Raw genomic sequence first — 8,248 nt, forward strand, 5'->3', positions numbered from 1 at the left:
GTGTCTACATATTTCATAAATTCTCTACCCACTGACTGAATTAATTCCTCCTCTTCTCAGTTTGAAAGAGACAGCCCTTTTTCCTAAGGCTGTTCCTTCAAACCCTCCTGCTAATGGAAGCATCCTCTCCAAGTTAACTCTATCAAGGTTTCTCAGAATCCGGTAGTTTTTAACGAGACGCCGCCTCCCTCCCATCCTTCTGAACTCAAATCAAGTACAGTCCCAGAGACATCATACGTTCCTCATAACTTAACTCTCTCATTCCTGGGAATCCTACTATCTTACAGAAAAATATATTAATTTAAAAAATTCTTTGTGTCTTTTGGGTAGTGCTAACTGTAGAGCTAAAATATAAATGTTTGCTAAAATGTAGAGATCATGGACTGCTCGTTGTATTTAGTTCAGTGGAAATAAATATCTAGGAGGTGAGAACTGCATATGGCCAGCATTTTTTTTTGCCTGAAGTAGTATTCGTCCTTTAGGTTCGGGGCTTCAACTCAGGACTAACAACCCTGAATGGTTAAAAAAAATTGTACTGGAAACAGTAATGAGGAATTGCTTGTGACGATATTCCTGAGTCTCCACCAGGGACTTGCATGACTGACAGTAGTGAAAACCGAGAGGAAGCTACTGACATGATGAAGGAAGCCCTGAACACCACCAGAGATGGAGGACGTTCATTGCTGCCTCAGGCACCAGCAGCATAACAGGCAGTGAGTATTGGTATTAGCAACCAAAGCCATATTGCTCCCTCAATGAATATGTGCATTTTATTTTCAGTAATTTTGTTTGTTGTATTTATTTGTCTTAGTATGGATTTCGTGAAAGGATCTCAAAAATATGTACAATTCAGTCACGGAACTAAACAGCAACAAGGAACCAGGCATCAGACAGTGAGTGGATTTGTAGCTGCCTGTTCTATCATATGTAAAGTAGGGCACTGTGGAGGCACATTGATCTGGTGTTATTCTGCACAGCTATGTCACATGCAGTTTGAAAGGAACAAGGTAAAACTAGTAGGAAAATGAAAAGAGACAGCATGAAAAGTGAAGGCAATGATGTAACTATTGATTTTCCAGCCAATGATCTAATAACAGTCAGGACTGAAGAACCAGACTCCATTTCACAGTCCATCATGTACTCTTTTAACTAACCATAAGAACCTGTCATTTACAAGAATGTGGCCAGCATGATCTTGTAATAATTGTAATGTATGACCCTGCCACAGGTATAATGTATGGAGGACAAGCAGCATAAAGTTGCCTGCTGGAAGCATGTCATTATTCCTATCTGTTGACCAAGGGGACGAGTTTCATGAGCTGCCTTACACTTGTGTCTGCGTCACTTTGATCTGGATGACCAGGAATAGGGAAAGACCCCATCAGTAAGTTTGAAATATGATTTATTTGTTTAATTCCCATAGCTCTGCCTTTCTCCGAATATATTACAATGATTATTGCTTGTGAATTCCAGTCAGTTATTAGGATAAACTTATGTTAAATAGTTTAGAGTGATAGAGTCATAGAGCACTACAGAACAGAAACAGGCCCTTTGGCCCAGCTAGTCTGTGCCGGCCTCATCTTCGGCCTAGTTCCAACTACTTGCACTCGGACCACAGCCTTCCATCCCCCTCTCATCCATGTACCTATCCAAACTTCTAAATGTTATACATGAACCTGGATCTACCATTTCCGCTGGCAGCTCATTCCACATTCACACCACCCTCTGAGGTTTATTAAAGAAAGCACCATTTGATCCACGAAGCCATTACTTCTGTGAGTTCATGACTCTTGTTTATAATTTTTCACTAAGTTAAATAATTATGAAGTTGCAATATCAGTAAACTGAGTGGATGACCTTCACAATTCATAAAGTTCAAAGTAAATTTTATTATCTAAGTGCATATATGTCACTATATACAACCTTGAGATTCATTTTCCTGTGGGCATACTCAGCAAATCTGTAGAATAGTAGCTATAACAAGATCAATAAAAGATCAGCCAGAGCTAGTTGAGTGAAACTGTTGCCAATGTAGCTTTACAGACCAGGCTACTGAATGTTTGTGCATGGATCACCATTTTGAGATTGGAGGAGAAAGTTGCCGGTTGAAATTTCTGCTGTTTTTTTCCAGGCAGAGAATGTGCTGGCCTCGTGCAAAGATATCAAATGACATTCAGTTCCCATCTGACACCACTTGCATAAAATTTTATGTGAGACTGACGCACAGGGAAACATTGCAGCAAGTCCTCAGCAAAGATATTGAGAATTGTTTCATTGCTCTACTCTACCTGGCTATTGCAGTGACATCTAAAGCTTTTTCAAGGTCTTATTTAACCTTCCATTGTTACTGATCGTACCCAACCCAATATTTCCAGTGTCAATTATCTCCCTGCAATTTTTATAACTCACTGCTGCCATCTGCTTGATATCAACTCCCCCACCCATCTCACCTCATTCAGACATCCCTCCTGCTATCTGTGATTCTCTCTCCTCACTTGTTTGGTGCTCTCCGCAGTCATTCGAGTTTAAGGTGGAAATTCCAGTGATGGGAAGACACTGTCATTTTGTGAATCGCTTCTAATGACAGCCTTCCTTTTCTTCATTTTAAGTTTCAAGGATACATTCAGAAGGATGGTGGCAAAATATTGCAGTACATTCTAGTCACATTTTAAAAATGTTTATATAAAGCTACAGACCAGTAACAGGCCATTCTGGCCTAACACATCTGCACCCTCCAATTACATCCATGTGGCAAATTAGCTGACTAACCCATGTGTCTTTAAAATGTGGGAGGAAACTGGAGCACCTGGAGGAAACCCATGCAGTCATGGGAGAATGTACAAACTCTATCATTGCTGATAATAAAATAAAGTAACTGGGCCCAGAACACACACACTCTTAATACTCAGGCATACTTTATTGACGTGTACGCAAGGAGAACAGAATGATCCATGTCTGCCTTGAAGTCTGAACAGAAAACTGCTACTTATGTACAGAATTGGCTTATCAGTTATAGGTGTTGACCATCTAGTAAATTGTATCTGTTTGAATTCCTTATTTGCAAGATCATTTGCCATTCACAATAAAGATGTTAAAAGTCAAAAACTACAAGCTGACAACTGATGATACTTTGAAATTAGCCAGGTATTCATCTCCTCCTTGTTGAGTGTCTTTCACATCCTTCCGTTATTCCTATCTCATCTGTCTCCAGCATTCCCTACTGTGTAAAAGGAAGCTATGTTCTTCTAGATAGATTACACACTGCTACAGTCATTCTTTCCCATTTGTCTGCAGTAAGCAAAGATGGCTCCAGTGATCTCACTTCTGAGGTCTCCCTACACTCTGCTGTAGTCATTTTCATCCAGATATTGTCTTCAAACCTTGCATTACCACAGCTTCTGAGAGAGATAGAGAGAGAGGGAGGGAGAGGGAGGGGGTGGAGAGAGAGAGAGAGAAAAGAGGTCAGATGGGAGGCGGGAGTGTGAAGTATAGCAAGAGGCTAGAAGGTGAAGGAGACTTGAGAGTATGTCCATGCTGGAATCTGATCAGAAAGAAAGTTGATCAGTGGAACCAGATACGGCAGGGTTGAGGGGCAGATGGAACCAGCTGGGAGAGGAGATGTGAAATCCAGCAGGTGTTGTATATGGTTGATAGTGAGATGAAACCAGGCGTGTTAGGGGAATGAAACTAGGTGACAGGGGAGAATCTTGTGAATCAAAAGGGAAGAGAAGGGAGTACAGAGTTATCTGAAATTGGAAAATTCAATGTTCATGCCATTCGGTTGCTGATTAGTCAGTCACAATGTATAAAATATTAAATGCTCTGTTCTGCATTATAATCTCTGTCTGTTGCATGAGCTCACTTTGAAATGGTAATGTAAGGTCTTCATAAATGCCTTAAGCCACAGTACATACCCAGCTAAAGAGGCAATGGTCAAAGGTTTAGTGGTTTATAGACTGTGTGTGCTACTCGTTTGATTTACAATTAACACTTCATTATTTTTATCATCTTCAATGAATATCCCTTAATTCGACAAATTTCTATAATGCTTTCTTTCTCCCACTGGTCTGAACTTGACTTGCTGAGAATAGAAGAACACAGGCATACTTGTTTTGCTTAAGACTGTGTTTGTTCTGGTTAGTGTCCAAGTTTCATTTTTGATTCACCTGCTTCTGTAGAACAAATGCAGTCAGGTAAAACTCACACATATTCTCATCTTTCTCTTTATCTATAATTCTACCCCATGGTGGGGCACAGTTGTTCTCTACTTCAATAAGAAGCTTTATTTTGAATTTTCAATAACTCTGCACCATATATATCTCAAGAGTTTTTAAAAAATTATTCTGACAGACATAACAACTGTTTATTTGAAACTCTATGTTGTAGTGGACAAGTGTATATTTGATACCATACCCTATCATAATGTTTTTCAACAACATGGTTCATAACTGGAGCCTTTGTCTGAATAAGCTCTTCAAGTGGACCGTGACATGAACATACCGCCTGTAAATGAAAATATTTGTTTCACTTCAAATCCAGTCCAAAAACGTATCAGTTGGTAGATTAATTGATCATTATAAATTGTCCTGTGATTAGGCTAGGGTTGAATCAGGGGTTGTTGGGCGGGTTTGCTCGAAGGGCTGGAACAGTCTGTCCCATACAGTATCTCAATGAATAAATAAATAATAGGCCCTTACACATCACTTTAACATCCTTATACTGTTAACCTCAAAAAATGTGTCCATTCTTTAGTATATGAGATGAAGAGTTCTCAAGCTTGGCCAAACATGTCAAAGTTCCCAATATAAAAGATTGGAGTAGTGCATTATCTTAACCCCATAAAACTGTAAATTTGATGTGCAAGATAACTCGGCCATAAATCGATGCCATTTTCTCTTGGATCCATCCTGCTCTTTCACAGAGGCCTCTCAGTTTAAACACCAGTTTCAAGATATCTAAGAGGATTTGGCAAGTTTAATGGACCTGATGTGACATTTTGTATCCAGATTCAGTTTCTAGGTACTAGGTACTCCATGCAGTTTTCTTATTTTTTTTATTTTTAATTTTTTTTGATTATGAGGACACTCAGTCCCCATTCATTGTCATTTAGAAATGCATGCATTAAGAAATGATACAATGTTCCTCTAGAGTGATATCTCAAAAAAATCAGGACAAACCAAAGACTAACACTGATAAGACCACATAATTATAACATATATTTACAGCAGTGAAAAGCAATACCATAATTCGATAAAGACCAGACCATGGGCACGGTAAAAAATGTCTCAAAGTTCCGATCGACTCCCGATAGTCCCGATAGTAGGTGGCAAAAGGGAGAAACTCTCCCTGCCATAAACCTCCAGGCACCGACAACTGTTGATGCATTGGAAGCACCCGAACACAGCCGACTCTGACTCCGTCCGAAAACTTTAAGCCTCCGACCAGCCCTTCGACACCAGGCACCGAGCACCATCTTTGCCGAGCGCTTCGACCCCGTCCCAGCCGCCGAGCAACAAGTAAAGCAGAGAACTCGGGGCCTTCTCCTCCGGAGACTCTGGATCACGCAGTAGCAGCGGCAGCGAAAAAGGCATTTCAGAAGTTTCTCCAGATGTTCCTCTATTCTCTCACGTCTTTCTCCATCAAATCAGGTTTGTGCATGGCGCCCTACTTGACAGATTACAGATATCATTCACCAGAGTGGCCGCACAAGCTGCATCGTGCCGCCATCTTCTTCTCCTCCTATTTTCTCTGATGAATAGCAGTCATGGTACAATTGAGTGATGTCCTTGGCCTTCTCAGAGAGCATTTAATAGGTGACCATGAGGGAGGGATCTGGAGTCACATATTGGTCAGGCCAGGCAAGGGTAACAGATTTCTTCCCCGGAACCAAATAGATTTTAAAGACCATGGTTTTGATAGTCATTGCCACTAAAACTATATTTTTTCTTTAATTCCTTTTGTTTTCTCTAATTCTGGTGGTAATATGGTTGATTTGAACTCTGGACTCTGGAATGTAAGTTCAGAGGTCTGAGTTGCTCGTCAGTAACTTAACTGCACTATCACCACTACCATACGGAGCAATTTCACATGTCATGTTGTGTTGACTTGAAAACAAATGTAGAATTTTCTATTTGTAACAACATAAAACAAAAGGATAATGCACTATACACAACATGGTGGTTTCTTCCACAGTTGTACAGCAGTGTTTTGTAAATCCTGTTACAGTTCTAGTTTTGTTCTATTGTGCATTACGTATTTACTTATTTAGATACATGGGTAATAGGGCTCTTCCAGCCCGTTGAGCCATGCTGCCCAGCAATCCCCCGATTTAATCTGAGCCTGGTCACGGGGCAACCTACAATGATCAATTCACCTGCCAACCGGTACGTCTTTGGAAAGCAATGGAGCACCTGGAGGAAACCCATGTGGTCACAGGGAGAATGTACTGTACAACCCGCAATGGGAATTGAACCTGGTTTGTCCGTACTGTAAAGGGTTGTGCTAACCACTACACTACCATGTTGTTTGATGATTTAAGCTATAACAACGTTCAAAGGTCAAATTTATTTTCAAAGGGGGTATACCATATAAACCTTGAGATTCACCTTCTTGTAGGTACCTGCAGAACATGGAAACAGGATGGAATCTACTAAACACCACTCACAACAAAGACTGACAAATTGTGCAAATAGTACAAAAAGCAAACAAACTGAGTTGTAGCTGCAGAGTCATTTCCGCGCTGAAGCAAATGAAGCCAGTCCAGGAGCCCAGTGACTGCAGGGCAACAACTGTTCCCGAAGCTGGCAGCGTTGGACCCAAGTCCCCTGCACCTATGGTAATAGCAAGAAGAGAAAGTCAAAGACAGGCGGACGGCACTACATACTGGTTTGTTTTCTGCCCTCGGGCCTCGATGCAGCATCCACCCAATTGTGATGGCTGCCCAGGCAATGGCAAGCTCGGTATTCTCGAGAATCAAGTTCGTTGAATCCTTCAGGTTGTAAAATCACTAGTTAATTTAGATGGTCCAAAAGTACCATCAGAAGTGAAGAGACCATATTGAATGTTATGTGTATTACAAAACTGAGGATTGTTTAATCTATTAATGACTCCTACATAAAGAAATTTTGTGAAGCATATTGTATCTTTCCTCGGAGTATACAATGGAATGTATCACAGGAAAGTACACTGTGAACCGATAATTTCATTTTGCTTGGCTTGTGTGCTTGACAGAAAATGCATTATTTTTTTCACAGAGTGTACATGGCTCACAGTCACTCCATGGGGATAAACTAAAGCTGGTTTTAAAGAACTAAAAATAAAGGATTTGGAAATATCAGTTATAATCACGTTTTATTGAGATGATGGATGTCATTCCTGTGAAATAGAGCATATTTCATTTTTGGCAGCTAATGTTAATGGCCCAGCAACCAGGTCAAGATTAGTAGGCTTATATTTGACATACAGTTTTTCAATATGAGAACACTTTTTAGATTATTACATACAACAAAACCTCCAGGATATTCTTTTTAAGTAAGATTGTATAGCAGAGTGAGAAAACCTTTCTGTAGCTTCTCTTTAACTTCAGCCTTAAAAGATGGAGGCCCAGTTATCAATTGTTCTTTCCCATTTTTGACACGCAGCATTTTCATGTAGTGTATGAGTGAGATGGCTATCTTCTATTAAACTCTGGGTGGGTCAGGGAGAAGGGTTGAGTGTCCTCCTGCTTCTTTCATAGTTCTTCCGGCTCCAGAAAATAGACGGACTTGCTAGTGGTTTCAGTTCAGCTCTGATCCCATTGTTTACTAGAGGATGAAAGCAACAACTTTTTTAATAAACAAACAGCAGTGTCTCTCATGGCTCATCTGATCCAATTTTCAAAAAAAAAGGCAGATAATATTCCTAGCCAAAATAGCCAACACAATATGCTGTATGGGAAAGGTACAGGAATATGGCATTGAGTTGGAGGATTAGCCATGGTTCAGTCAGCCATGACTCTTCCGTTTCTGCTCCTGTTTCATCCATGCTTCTAGCTTCTAGAAATTAGCAGATGCCTCATTTAAGTAATTAAGTCAAGTCAGCACACTATGTTTGCATTGTACATTTAATATTTCAGGAATATTTGAGTATTCTTATAAATATATCCTTTGATTAAGCATTCTTTGTTGTTTATATAATTCATCATGGTTATCTGTAAAAAATGTGAATTGCACACATCATGACACTTCCACGTGATATGTGCGCACCTCAC

At 40.1% G+C, this 8,248-nt stretch overlaps 1 long non-coding RNA gene across 1 annotated transcript; it reads left to right on the forward strand.

The window, feature by feature from the left end:
- Positions 1 to 610: 610 nt before the first annotated feature.
- LOC140197347 (uncharacterized) lies at positions 611 to 7,828 on the forward strand. The gene is made up of 4 exons (XR_011885923.1): positions 611 to 713; positions 812 to 893; positions 1,229 to 1,384; positions 6,616 to 7,828. It is a non-coding gene; the product is annotated as an uncharacterized lncRNA (long non-coding RNA).
- Positions 7,829 to 8,248: the final 420 nt, after the last annotated feature.

The sequence above is a fragment of the Mobula birostris genome, chromosome 5 (genome assembly GCF_030028105.1).
Source record: "Mobula birostris isolate sMobBir1 chromosome 5, sMobBir1.hap1, whole genome shotgun sequence".
NCBI classification, from domain to species: domain Eukaryota; kingdom Metazoa; phylum Chordata; class Chondrichthyes; order Myliobatiformes; family Myliobatidae; genus Mobula; species Mobula birostris.